This window comes from Scyliorhinus torazame, chromosome 13 (genome assembly GCF_047496885.1).
Source record: "Scyliorhinus torazame isolate Kashiwa2021f chromosome 13, sScyTor2.1, whole genome shotgun sequence".
Lineage (NCBI taxonomy): Eukaryota > Metazoa > Chordata > Chondrichthyes > Carcharhiniformes > Scyliorhinidae > Scyliorhinus > Scyliorhinus torazame.
The window spans coordinates 130,694,518-130,707,158 of NC_092719.1; the positions used below are offsets into that span (position 1 = coordinate 130,694,518).

Sequence of the window (12,641 nt, forward strand, 5' to 3'; positions counted from 1 at the left end):
GGAACAACAGAGGTTGAGGGGCGATCTGATAGAGGTCTACAAGATTATGAGGGGCATGCACAGAGTGGATAGTCAGAAGCTTTTTCCCAGGGTGGAATAGTCCATTACTAGGAGCATAGGTTTAAGGTGCAAGGGGCAAGGTTTAAAGGAGATGTACGAGACACATTTTGTTACACAAGAGGGTGGTGAGAGCCTGGAAGTCGCTGCCGGGGCAGGTAATGGAAGCAGATATGACAGAGGCGTCTTGACAAATACATGAATAGGTTGGGAATAGAGGGATATGGTTCCCGGAAGGGTAGGGGGTTTTAGTTCAGATGGGCAGCATGGTCAGTGCAGGCTTGGAGGGCCGAAGGGCCTTTTCCGGTGCTGTAATTTTCTTTGTTATAATAGTTACGAATACAGCTGCAAAAAGCCCATTTAGTAACTGGGTGTGTGAGAAATCATGCTCTCATAGATGAAATGTTTTGTGAAATTTTGGCAGAGAAGCCAAATTGTAAATTAACTTCCGTTTTAGCATGAACCTTCCACACAAAGAATTCACTGCAGATGGAATCATGTCAGTTGTTTTTTGGGAGAAATCCCAAAATTCCTCCAGCTTGGGAGGGGTCTACGATTAGCTCCACCTTTTCTGAGCATTTGAATGCACTGCACGCAGGCAGGAGAGCATTCCTTAAAACAGAAATCTCAGGAAGAATTCTGAGAGATTTGAGGCCATCTATTTTCAAACAGGGAGATATGGGATACTAAAAAAAGAGATGGATTTAACGAGTGGAAAGGTTATAGGACAAATGTTAAAACAATCAATTTGCAGCGTGGAAACCAGACTGCTCAGGTACCTTCATCAAGATTAGTGGGCGCAGATTGTAAGTGTGCAGATTCAAAAGGCGTTAATGAAAATGCTGAGGACCCACGTACTTCTAATTTACATATGTTACAGAATTATGCGGTCCAGATTGTGCAAATTGACAGAGTATCTGAAAAGGGACATAGTAATTCTGACTACCTGGATGAAGCTATTTGTCCCAAAGGACAACTGCCAAAAGTTAGCATGAAAGTGACATACGTGCCAGAAGGGGCCAGTCAGTGGAAAGATGTAGCTATCGTTGTTAGAGCATGCAATATAAACACTGGTTGAATGAACAAGATGAAGGGAAAGAGGTTAGGCCCATGGGTTGGGAACATGAAGTACACAAATGGAGAACAAAGAAATGTAGTGTCATTTTGGACAGTAGTCTGGCAGTGAATATACTCATAGGAAGGAATCAAGAACTATTGAAAGAACATCTCATAATAGGAAAGGGAGATCAAGCAGGAGCAGTCAGAACAAGATACAAGGCTTAACAAGGTCAAAAAATATGGTGCAGATTAGGAATGCTACAAGAAGCAGAAGCCCATATGATCGAGAGGTCTCAGTGACTTCCAACAAATTAGGTGATAAAATAATAAAAGATGCAAATCAGCAAGAACTGCAAAGCTGGAAAGAATTTGAGGTGCACATGGAGGTCCAGATGGATTTGCACGGAAAAGCTGCTTCTTGATGGAACTTAAGGTCAAAGCCAGGCTGATGGCATGAGGTTTTGAAGAAAACCTGGGTCCGAAATGCAAGGGTAGATTCACCAATGGCAGGAAAGGTAATTTTGAAGATCTTCTAGCTCCGTTAGCCACAAATGCTTGGGACTGCAAGTCGATAGATATTAAAGTTGCTTTCTTACAAGGACATCAGCTTCAAATGGAACATTGTTTTCGCCCTCCAAGAGGCGCCAAACGCAGAAAAGGTACTTTGAAAGTTAAATGTGTATACAGGCTAAATAATGCTTCCAGAGTTTGGTATTTCTCAGTGAGGTCGGTTTTGTTAAAGTTGGGCTGTCTCCAATTGAAAGCAAACCCTACGATATTTTATTAGCACCATGGAGCGAAACGTTCGGGCATCTTCATGATGGATGTAGATAATTTTTTGTGGGGTGGTTGTAGCAAATTTGAAAATACTGTTATTAACGGGCTTAGAAAAGAGTTCAAGAATGGAAGTCAGGCCTCTGGTGCATTCGAATACATTGTTAGAAATCAGGCAGTGGTTCGCATGTCACTCTACATCAGCAGCCTTACTCGGAGAATATTAACCCCAGAGCAATTACTCATGGTAGGGTCTCAAAAGGTTACAATGGCTTCTAACATGGAAAAAGAGGAACTCCAAAGTTTAATTGGGCAGCTTGATAGGCTAGCTAGAAAAACCAGACCAGTTTGATGTTTTAGAACTAAGCACTAATGTTGAAAAATTGTTTGTGCAAACAAAACATTGGCAAAATTAAATTGGAGAATTGTGCTTTGAAATTCCTATCTTTAGGTGATGTTAGACAACTGAAACTGATTGTTTAGAGCAGGCATTGTCAAACTCGGGGGCGCGACCCGCGGGTGGGTGGGCTCCCGATCGCACAAATCCGTGCGCAACAGCCGCAGCAGCCGGCTTTTAACTATGCCGGCTGCGGGCGGCCTTCAAAATGGCCACAAACCTTTAAAAAACATGCGGCCGCACTGCACATGCATGACCGATCATTGATGCGCATGCCCAAAACTATGTGCATGCACACCGATGATCGGGCACGCATTCGCCATGCGGCCGCATTTCTTTTATACGGTCGCAGACTTTTGTTTTACAAGTTGGGGGGGCCAAAGGGATCCAAAACAATTTCCTCCATTTTTGTCAGCAACAAACAAGATTAAGAGAAAATGGTGGGTCGCGCAGGTCAGCCGGCATGGGTCTTAAAGATCGGCCGGCGTGGGTCACGAAGGTCGGCCGGCGCGGGTCGCAAAGGTCAGCCGGCGGGGGTCGCGAAGGTCGGCCGGCGTGGGCCGCGAAGGTCGGCCGGCGTGGGTCGCGAAGGTCGGCCGGCGTGGGTCGCGAAGGTCGGCCGGCGTGGGTCGCGAAGGTCGGCCGGCGTGGGTCCTGAAGGTCGGCCGGGTTGGATCCCGAAGGTTGGCCGGTTGGTAAAAATGGGTCCCCGGAAATAAAGTTTGGAAAACACTGGTTTAGAGTGACGAATATTATGCTAATCATTGTGATGGCTTTTCAAGTGTGGGAGGATTTATAATTTTTCTCCTGGGGAAGAAAAGTAAATGTTGTTCTTTGGCATGGGAAACTATGAAGAGTGGTTAAAAAGTACAGAGGCAGCAGAGACACTTGTTCTTGTGAAGGCAGTAGATATGTCTTTTTTTATATCCAGGATTCTGATTGAAATTTTCATGGAACAGGGTATTTGGGAACAGTACCTACAGAGTGTCACAAAGACAGTAAGCCCCTTTATGAGAATGTCCGCTCTACAAAATGCATCAATGAAAAGAGACTATGGATTGACATATAGAACTTAAAGCAGATGCTGGAGAACAGGAAGATTCACAAGATCAAGTGGATTGAAAGCAGTTATCAATAATCTGACTGACCAAAAGAGGAGCTAGCTCAAAGAAGGTATTAGAAATTATTAAAGACGAGCATATTTTCCCATAAGGAAGAGGTGTGAGTGGAAAAAAAACTTGAGAAGGGGAATAGGGTGCATTTATTGAAAAAAGTATATACATTTGTTTTATGGTAAATTGTAATTTACTTTAAAATTAGGGATTCACTTTTTTTTTAAAGGGGGGAATCTGTTAGGAAAGATTTTGTTCTATTAGAAAATCCAGGTTTATTGGTGCTGTGTACATTTTTTTAAAAGCTGGTAAGAACCAGACTCTGGAATATTCAGGCATCTACATAGCCTGGAAGACCAGGATCAGTATAATATTAAACGGAATGTTACAGCTTGCTCACTAGGGCTGAAAGCAAGCTGCAGCTCACTGCCCTTCACAAGCAGACAGCTCACTGTTTGGCAATAGCATAAGGCTTTTCCACCTTGATCTTGCCACACTCTGCAATGACCACATTTTTCAGTGGTTTATCAGTGCTGTCTGCCTTTTCCTACAATATAAAATCCTTTGATGACTTTTCCCGAACACAATGAGCTTCCCATCGAGCCAGGTGGTTTTGGTGGTAATGAATTGGTATCTGTTAGTGCCTTTGCCACTGTTAGCCATACAGTTCCATCCCGGGCCGTAGTGTCTCAACTTTAGGTTTTCATAATTAATGTTCCCTAGTACTTAAGTTGAAATTGGGGTTTGAATTGTTTAATAGATTACACCAAGTATAAAGTGGGTACAGATGACACAATGGTGTTGTTGGAGAAGTGATTGCTGAATAGAATAAACTTGGAATCGAAGAAATTAAGACCTGCTTTCTAGTTCTTCTGGAGTTACCATCAGAGTTTACCATGAACATCTTGGCTGGATTTTTGCTCCCGGGTCAGGTGCACAGAGACAGGAGAATTCCAGGCTCTGCAAACCTGCCCTTTAAAAATGACTGGCTGGAGTTGGGATTTCTGTTCCAGGTTGGAGGAAGGGGGGGGGTGGATGGGACATTAGAAATTGGACCAGCCATCTCTGGAACGAGTGTGGAGGTTGCCGGTTGCGGAGGTGGACTGGGCAGAAACTCTGCCTCAGTGTTCCAGCACTTTGTTAATTTAAGTAAAAAAGATTATATCAAAAAACAGCCTTCTAGCCCTCACCCTTCATCCCCTCACATGCTCACACACGGCCCATGTCCCTTCCATGCCACCTCATTCCCCCACACACACCCATGTCCCTTATCCGTACCTCAAGGTCCTCATACCACCAACCCCACATTCCCATGGCCCTATACAGTCCCAATGTTAGTGCCAATTCATGCCAAACCATGCCCCAATCCATCACGCCTTTCCTCTCCATGCAAACTCACCTTTATCTTTTGACAGCTCTTTGACAGTTCCAGCTCCAAAGAGTTTACACACTTTCATTTAACATTTAACAATCCCAAATAGTGCCTTACCTCTCCCAAAGGTATCCTTGGACCATATACAAAGGGGAACCTTACCTCTCCGAATACATTCCCTGGCTATCCAAATGAATCTACCAAGTTCAGATTCCCTCTTACTTGGCGTACTCCGCACAATCCTGACTGGGCTGACCAAAATCGCACTTGGTCGAGGCAGCTGATGATTTAAGTGGCCAGCTGCCTCCATGATCCAGACATGCACAAATCCTGGATTCACTCCAGGCCTGCCCCGCAAAAATAAGGAAATGCCATGTTCAGCCACTTCTGCCATTTTTACCACAATGGAAAGGGTCTCCACTGTGCCAAGAATTTGGGCCCCTGTTTCAGAGCTGTAATTTTGAAGTGATTTACTTCTTTCAAACACTGTTTGGAAAACAGTTCTACCGCCTGAGCTTTCAGAAACCTCGGTGGAAGAGCCACATTGCCAGAATGAAGAATTCTTGGGTGGGGTCTCAGCTCTCGACACCATGAACATTTCAAGCCTCCCGACACAACATTCCTCTCCAATCCAATCCACACAACAAGGCTCGCCTGCTGCTCTGTTTTGTCGGGGACAGCCCCCCAATGGGATCACGGAGGAGGGGGCGGATCAGCAGGCTGAGCGGGTAGCATTCAAAAGTGAACTAGATTAACCCGTGAGAAGCAGGGCTGTGGGGAAAGGAGGCAGTGGGACAAATTGGATAGTTCTTACAAGCAGCTGGCACAGTTACAATGGGCTGAATGACTTCTTGTGTTGCATTATTCTACGGTTCTAAGAATCATCCAAACGTCAAGTTTGCTGCCGATTGCCATCTTGGGCAGTGATGTGTTGGAAGCTTTCAAGTCAGAATCTGACACAGGTAATCTATCTTTTTGATTGCTGTAGCAGAAATAAGCAATCAACAATCATGTTAATTGCCACTTGTTCGCTTGAAAAGAACTATGAAAGGTGCTATTGTAGACCACAGGATAAACAGCAGTGATTGCAGTAAATAACCCTTTGCAGACTACAGCAGCAATTTTGCAACAAACCAGGATGATAGATACCAGAGACTGATAACTAATAACGGTCAAGTGCAGGTTAGACCGCAGGGCAGTAGATAAGAATGGAGCTGAGATCATGCAAGTCACTGAATACGAAACTTGAACAGCTTAAACAATAAAAGGAGAATGTAAGTAGATTACTTCAGTGTTTTTTGAACTGCTTAACGCTTTCATTAACTTAAAACATACATGACCAGGAGTTAGCTGCTCCTTGTGACCGAAGGTATTTATTTCATAGATATATACATTGAAAATCGAAGCAGGAGGAGGCCATTCGGCCCTTCAAGCTGGCTCTGCCATTTTTTATGATCATGGTTGATCATCAAATTCAATACCCTAAACCCGCATTTCCCCCCTCCTCCATATTCCTTGATCCTTTAGTCCCAAGAGCTATATCTAATTCCTTCTTGAAACCACACAACGTTTTAGCCTCAGCTACTTTCTGTGGTCATGAATTCCACAGATTCACCACTCTCTGGGTGAAGAAATTTCTCCTTACCTCAGTCCTAAACGTTTTGCCCCTTATCCTCAAAGTAAGATGCCTGGTTCTGGACTCCCCTACCATCGGGATCATTCTTTCTGAATCTACCCCATCTAATCCTGTTAGAATTTTGTAAGTTACTACGAAGTCCTCTCTCACTCTTCTAAACTCCAAAGAATATAATGCTAAACGATTTAATCTCTCCTCACATGACAGTCTTGCCATCACAGGAAGCAGTCTGGTAAACCTTCGCTGCATTCCCTCCATAGCAAGAACATCCTTCCTCAGATAAGAAGTGCAGTAAAACATCCCTATTCCAATATAAAATCTTCTCTCTATGAAGGCCAACATTCCATTTGCCTTCTTTACTGCCTGCTGTACCTGCACGCTTACGTTCAGCAACTGATGCATTGGCTGTAGGGGGCTGCAAGACGTCTGATGGTCATAAAAGGTGCTACACAGAACATAAAATCCCTACAGTGCAGAAGGAGGCCATTCGACTCATCAGGTCTGCACCGACTCTCTGAAAGAGCACCATAATTGGGTTCACACCCTCACCATATCCCTGTAACCCAATAACCCTATCTAACCTTTTGGACACTAAGGAGCAATTTAGCATGGCTAATCCACCTAACCTGCACATCTTTGGACTGTGGGAGGAAACCGGAGCATCCGGAGGGAACCCACGCAGACATGGGGAAAATGTGCAAACTCCACACAGTCACCTGAGGCCAGAATGTGCCACCTAGCCACCCAAACAGAAGTGCAATTTTTTCTTTCAGATTTTCAGCACTTAAGTGTAAAAGACAAAGAACTGAGGAGTTTAGGTGGATTGGCCATGCCCTTAGTGCCCAAAAAGGTTAAACTGGGTTACGGGGATAGGGTGGAGGTGTGGGTTTGGGTGGGGTGCAGACTCAATGGGCAGAATGGCCTCCTTCTGCACTGTAAATTCTATGAGTCATCGAGTAGGATTTTACCAGTGGCAGTGTTTTGCCTTGCTGTCAAAAGAAACGCCTTAAAACTCATCCACTTCGCTAGCGGGCAGCCTCACAGACATTTAACATGCAGGGGCATTAAATGGGTTGAGACGAGCTTTCCACCTCCATCTGGAGTTGAAGACCCATCTCACAGAGCCAATCTGATTGGCTGGCAGCTCTCTGTTCCCAGTTACCACAATGGAAGTGATGGCTACTGCTGGGACTGCAGGCAATCCCTGAGGTAGAGGAGCCACACGAACATATGAATTAGGTGCAGAAGTAGGCCACTCAGCCCATCGAGCCTGCTCCACCATTCAATAAGATCATGGCTAATCTGATTGTAACCTCAACTCCAAGTTGTCACTTGACCTCGATAGCCTTTCACCCCCTTGCTTATCAAGAATCTATTTAGCTCTGCCTTAATCCATAGAGTCCTTACAGTGCAGAAGGAGACCATTCAACCTTTGAATCTGCACTGACCCTCTGAAAGAGCACCCTACCTAGGCCAACTCCCCTGCACTAACCCCATCTAACCTTCACATTTTTGGAGACCAAAAGGGTAATTTAGCAAGGCCAATCCACCTAACCTGCACAGCTTTAGACTCTGCTTCCTCTGCCTTTTGAGGGAGACAGTTCCAAAGACCCACTACTCTCTGATAGAAAATATCTCTTTTTATCTCTGTCCTAATTGGTGACCCCTTAGTTTTAAACAGTGGCACTTCGTACTAGATTGTCCCACAAGAGGAAAAATCCTTTCCACATTCACCCTGTCCAAGACCCCTCAGGATCTGATACGTTTCCATCAAGTCACCTCTTATTCTTCTAAACTCCAATGGATACAAGCCCAGCCCGTCCAACCTTTGCTTATAAGGAAACTTACCAACCTTTTCTATAGTATCGATTGATGCGGTTAGTTTTAAGACCACATTTATCAGCAACATAACAACCTATTATAATTAGCGGAAGCCGATAATGTGTAATTTTTACTGAGGTCAGCACATTGCTATTGACAACCTTTGCCCCAGCTCCTGCCAGGAGGTGAGTAGCAACAAAATGACCAAAATCACAAAATCTCACTGACAGGATGTTTGTAATTTCTGTTTATTCTGAGGCCCAGTCATGAATGAACAGGATTGTTCTGCTGCAATGCAACCTATCTTAATTAGCCCTACTTTGCTATTGGGAAATTATCTGAGAAATCCAGCACTTAGAGGGTTAAAATTCGATTCCCCTTTGCTTGCTGTTGCGACAACTGCAAGTTAATGTTCCTTGTAAAATCCCTAACTCACATGATAAGATCAACGGTGTCAGGGTCTCCTCAACCTGCTCTTGCCTTCTCTCTGACTGGGGGCATGAACCTTTACCCAGGCACCAATCAAACATGACGCATAGCACTAATTGTGCAGAAGGGGCTTATCACGAGGAGTACAGGGGGAGAGAGCGAGCGAGAGAGTGTCTAACACTGGTGCTACGCAGACCTCCCAGATTCCCACTGGACAGAAGGAACGCCTGTTACCAGCTTCCACAATAAACAGCATAAATCTCTGGAAAGCAAGCCATCAGGAAGGTCTTACAGCAGCATGCCGATTAGGAACTGAAGGTTGATGATGTAATGGTTTTCCAAAGGACGCCGGAGCTTGTATATTTTTGTAGCATGAGTTTCAGCAGAGGCAGCCTGTCTCATTCCTCCCCTCCCCACCCTGGACAGACACTAGTCCAGCGAAATGAGGACAGACATTTAAGGAACAATCATCCAGTTGTCTTGTGCCAGTTGGGAGTCTCAGCCACAAACAAAGTTTGACACCGAGCTGCATGGGGAGTTATAAGGACAGATGACCAAAAGCTTGGTCAAAGAGGGAGGTTTTAATAAAAATCTTAACGGGAGAGAATGGCACAGGGGTGAATAGATTTAGGGAGGGGATTAAGAGGCCTTAGGGGCTTGGCAGTGATGGCATGGCTGCCAATGGCGGAGTGATTAAAATGAGGGATGTGCAAGAGGCCAGAATTCAATGAGTACAGATGGTTGTAGGGCTGTAAGAGGTTAGAGGTAGGGAAAGGTGAGCCCACACATATTTGGTAATCACAGGCACACTGCCCAACCTTTCCTGAAGCTTGGTCAGGAAATTGTCAACAGAGATCTTGATAAAGGCAGCAAACAAGGTTTCCGGTCAATAGTGTGCACTTGGAGACTGGCCCCGTATCCTATTACCCCCTTTCAATTCCTCTCAAAAACCTTTGGTCTGTCTTCCAACTTCTGTTATGACAATTGCGACAATGTGCTTCTTCACCACCCAAGGCAACCATGAATAGGATGTCATTCTGCCCCTCGACCCTGCTCCAACATTCAATGATATCATGATTGATCTGTATCTTGGAGGTCTTGTGGCGCCCCTCCCTCTGAGCCAGAATCATAGAATCATAAAATTCCTACATTGAAGAAGGAGGCCATTCATCCCATCGGGTCTGCACTGACCCTGCAAAAGAGCACTCGACCGAGGCCCACTCCCCCATCCTATCCCCGTAAACCTGCACATCATTGGACTATGGGAGGAAACCTGAGCACCCGGAGGAAACCCACACAGACACAGGGAGCAAATTCCACACAGTCACCCAAGGCTGGAATTGAACCGGGGTCCCTGGAGCTGTGATGCAGCAGCGCTGCCACTGTGCCACCTGGGAAGCTCTGGGTTTGAGTCTCACCACAGGACTTGATGACCAAGGAAGGTGCGTTCATAATGAGATCAAACAGATCCAGTGTGTCAACCTGAAAATCCTGCCAAACACACAAATGGCTGGGAGTAAGAGTGGGAGAGACTCCTAGTCAGCCACGCTTGATGTGGAGTAGGGTTCCTCAAATATAAGCCCCTGGTGACAGACTAGCGACTTGTGTCAGGAATTACTAGCTATGGAAATGATGAAAGTCTGCCTAAGTGCCACGTTAGGTGTGGGGTGAGAATTGGAATGGAATCCTAGCCTGGTCTCCATAAGTCTTGATCTGCCTCCTGTTACCATGGCCTTACAAACTGTTAGCAACCATGGACTTCTGCTGGATTGAACTATGATTATGCGTGTGATACTGCAGTGACTTTCCATTGCCTTCTGCAGTGTGACTGACCAGGAAACTCTCCCACTCTTACCGCCTGCCAACAGGAGTACTGGAAGGGTTTACAGGTTGATAGTCAGGGGGGCAGGATTCTCCGACCTCCCGCCAGGTTGGTGAATCGCTGGGGGGCGGCGTGAATCCCGCCCCGCCGCTCCAACGCCGGTTGCCGAGTTCTCCAGCACTGTTTTTTTGGCGGGGGCGGAGTTCGCGCCGGTCGGGGGCCGTTGGCAGTGGCCCCCCCTGGCAATTCTCTTCGGTCCCCGATGCGCCGAGCGCCCGCCCGTTTTCGACCAGTCCCGCCAGCGTGGATTAGACCAGGTCCGTACCGGCAGGACCTGGCTCTGAGGGCGGCCTGCGGAGTGCTCGGGGGGGTACGGGGGGATCCGGCCCCGGGAGGGGCCCCGACGGCGCCTGCCGTGCGATCGGGGCCCACCGATCTGCGGGCGGGCCTGTGCTGTGGGGGCACTCTTTCCCTCCGCGCCGGCCTGTGTAAGGCTCCGCCATGGCCGGCGCGGAGAAGAAACCCTCGCGCATGCGCAGGAAACACGCCAGCGGTTCTGGAAACACGCTGTCGCCCCTGCGCATGCGCCAACTCGTGCCAGCCGGCAGAGGCTCTTCGGTGCCGGTTGGCGTGGCGCCAACCACTCCAGCGCCGGCCTAGCCCCCGAAGGTGCGGAGGATTCTGCACCTTCCGGGCGGCCTGATGCCGGAGTGGTTCACGCCACCCTTTGGCCCCGGTACAGCCCGACCCCCGAATACCGGAGAATCCCAGCCATGTTGTTTGGCCATGTTATACACTCATCTTCCATAACCATCAAGGGCTGAAATGGGACTTGAATGTAGAGCTTCAGGCCCAGAAGTGGAGACATTACCCACTATGCCATAAGTCTTCCATTCATATTTATTAATGTCCTTACCTAATAAACATCTGTCGGTCCCTTTTGCGGCAGTGGTGGAGAGTGGATGGAAAGAGTTAAACATATCCACTAGCTTTAGTGTGAAAGGATGTTTCATGATTTTACTCCAAAGTGGCTTAGCTTTAATCAGAAGATTCTGCAGTGAAATCGAGACAAATTTCTTATATTGTCTGTTCCGAGCTTTCCACAGAATTTTGCCTCTTAGCGAAACAATAAATCTCTCTTTCAGCTGTAATACTATGGAAAATGGTACAGTAAAGCTATGGGTTAATAGTGATTCACTGCAATATTACTCAATGCAGGGTGGAGTTGCAATGTCAAACTGCCCCAACCAAGAGTAAAGAGATACAGAAATGTAACCTTTCTGTTCTCCACATGATGCAGGATGCTTGGCATCACATCACAAGGACAATTTTCACAGTGTGCACTAATTATGAATAACCCCACCCACTGTCAGCACATCCATACCACAGACCATGGCTCTCTGTCCATAATAAACAAAAATGGATTAGAAGGAGAATAATATCCCCACCCCCATCCAATCAACCTCACCATCAGAAAGGAACAATGCGAGTTTCCAATTTCTATTTCTCGTTCTTTTCATCGCCTTCTCAAGGTGAGACTGCCGACCGGTGCCAAATCATGCATCATCTCTTGTGCCATGGCTGACTATTTGCTCAATCAATGAGAGTCATAATCCTAGAGGTCTACAGCACAGAAAAGGCCATTCGGCCCATCGCATCTGCACCAGTCAGAAACAACCACTTATGTCTTCTAATCCCATTTTCCAGCACTTGGCCCAGAGCCTTGTGTGCCTTGGCATCACAAGTGCACCTCTAAATACTTCTTAAATGTTATGAGGGTCTCTGCCTCCGGCACCCTTGGCAGTGAGTTCCAGACTCCCACCACCCTCTGTGTGGAAAAGTTTTTCCTCACATCTCCTCTAAACCGCCTGTCCCTTGCTTTAAATCTATGCCCCCTGGTCATTGATCCCACCACCAAGTTTTTTCCTGTCAACTCCATCTATGCCCCTCATAATTTTATACATCACAATCATGCCCCCTCTCCGTCACCTCCAAGAAAAATAATCCCAGTCTATCCAATCTCTCTTCATAACTAACACTCTCCAGCCCTGGCAACATCCCGGTAAATCTCATCAGCACCCTTTCAAGTGCAATTACATCCCTCCTATAATGGGGATTTCAGAACTGCACACAATGCTCTAGCTGTGGCCTAACCAACCTTT

General features: G+C 46.5%; 1 protein-coding gene across 1 annotated transcript in view; it reads right to left on the minus strand.

Moving 5' to 3' along the window:
- sema3h (sema domain, immunoglobulin domain (Ig), short basic domain, secreted, (semaphorin) 3H) overlaps positions 1 to 12,641 on the minus strand; it is a 282,277-nt gene that overhangs the window by 147,299 nt on the left and 122,337 nt on the right. The gene's annotated exons all lie outside the window — the stretch shown is intronic.